Below are 2,390 nucleotides of genomic sequence, written 5' to 3'. Positions count from 1 at the left end.
TATATGTGTATATGATATATGCTTGAATTATGTGATTATAGTTGTAATATACATAATTGAATATTACAGAAAAACCCATTGGAATCATTTTGTCAGTTTTTTCTCAGGTGTTTTTGTCTGAGGTATTAAATACACATATTAAAAAAAACACGCAAAAAAAAAAAAGTCTTTGATTCGACACAGAATTTGTGGTTTGATTTATTTTGTTTGTTTTCTGGGGGGATTTTTTTTTTTTTTTTCATGGTGCGAAGCATTTCAGAGCTACTATCTTACCTGGGACAGAAAACTTTCTCCTCAGGCCGCCTGTCCGTTCACTAAGCCCCGCCCCCCCCCCGTAGTTACTGTTGCTATGCCTTTTGAACCGCGCATTCTAGAACTTAATGGTTGCTATGGTAACAGCGGCAGATCTACCACTCGAGTTATTTTCTTCAGTGGCTCCTTGATTTCAGACGGAGATAAAGAAAAGCAAGTTTTTTATTTTTAGTTGACCGTCGCTTTAACCGGCTTAAATGATAGCTAGCTAGCTAACTGACATCAGCTCCATTCCTGCGTCTGAAATGATAAATGTAAACTCGTTCACTGCTCAAGTCACTACATAAAAACCCTTCAATGGTTTGATCCAAAGACCGCCAGAACCAGAACTTAGTAACGGATATGACGTATCAGTCTGGAGTCTGTTGTGGAAAACCAGGTTACGATGATGTAAGTTCCTTCGTTGCGCTCGGCTACATTCATATCATGCAAATTCAGTGCAGTGTAAAAAAGACTCTACAGCCCCATACACACCGCGTCAGCATGCTGAGATATCCAAAGCTCGATAGACCTGCCGTACCAAGTTATGGTGTCTAAGCAATGATTGGACAGTTGGTGTTTGGGGGCGGGGTTTAGTGAACGGTTAATTTAGATCTGTTTGTGTCTTTATTTACAGATGGCAACTAAATCCAAATGATTAAAAGAATTGAAAGTTCTTGTTACCTTCTTCACAGTTGCTACTTCTGTGATGGCTCTTGTTGCTGACTTAAATTTCTTTTCAGTCGTTTCATTCAACAGCTTGTTTTCTTCAGGGGAAGCTGTGATTCGATTCTCACGTAAATCCCCGTTTGGTTCCCAAGAACAACTTTTACTCTTGATTTCCCATGATCGTGTTTGCTGTTGGCACCGCCCACAGAGACTTACCTGTGCCCCAGATGTATCATGGGAGCTGTAGTTCTATCCTGGATATGTGTACATATATATATATATATATATATATATATATATATATATATATATATATATATATATATATATATATATATATATATATGTACACATGTCTTTTTACTTGTGTTTTCTTTTTTGGGAATATGTTTAAACCTGATATAGAGACTCAGACATTTGAATTTAAATCCCAGGAAGAAAAGTCTCAGAACTTCTTACGCTTCCATCTGTTGATGGAAGAAGGAAGCTGTGTTTTTTGGGTTTTTTTTTTTTGATATCTGGGATTTTGGGATTTCTTCACAGAAGTTTCAGAAACTTTTTGACAGTGCTATTTTTCTATGTAACTGTGTTGTTGAACGTGTTACAACTTTTTTCTGGCGGGCATTTGAGGCCCACTCTTCACATGGTGGCAGTGACAGTTTGCTGCTGTACGATAAAACGGCATTGCGGGTAATAATGAAAACAATAATAACATTGATAACAAATGTACACAGCCTTGTTATTTCTCCTTCAACTTTGTGGATTCTCAGCTAACTTCTCCTTGTTGTGACTGACTGTTATGAACTACAAGTCCCCATGAGCGCAACACTACCCCAACTCCTCACCAGTATTGTGTGCTGTCCACAGAGATGAGGGCATATGTGATCCAGCTTTTTTCCCTCCAAACATCAATAAAGGCTTATCCTTACTCACCGACAGAGTTTTTTCTGGTGTCTTGCTGTGTGATCTGAAGGTGTGTACAACTGCCGCCACCACACTTACTGCTGATGTGGGAATTTTGTCCCAACAGTCCAGAAAAGTGCATCCAAAAAAATCAAATAACACAGAGAAGAAATGTAGAAGTTAGATTCTCTATATCTAATGACACTTTTCCTAATGTGTGCTTTGATGGTTCAAATCTGTATTGTTCCATTAGGAACTACTAACACTTAAAGAAGAGGTATGTAAAAAGATAAGGCTAGTTCTACTTGTCAACAAACCCAACAAAAAAAAAAAAAGCAAAACCACTGAACTCATCATATTCACAAATATTATCTACATATCTAATTCCTCTGTGCCATAGAGCTCAACTACTGAAAACAGGTCAGTTAACCACACTGTTGCACTGGGTGACATGTTGCTTCATTGTAATGTAGTTTGTGTTGCCTTCACACATATTCTGTCCTGCTGCCCCAAATACTCATTAGAAC

Source organism: Toxotes jaculatrix, chromosome 13 (assembly GCF_017976425.1).
Source record: "Toxotes jaculatrix isolate fToxJac2 chromosome 13, fToxJac2.pri, whole genome shotgun sequence".
NCBI classification, from domain to species: domain Eukaryota; kingdom Metazoa; phylum Chordata; class Actinopteri; family Toxotidae; genus Toxotes; species Toxotes jaculatrix.
This window is presented reverse-complemented; position numbering follows the sequence as displayed.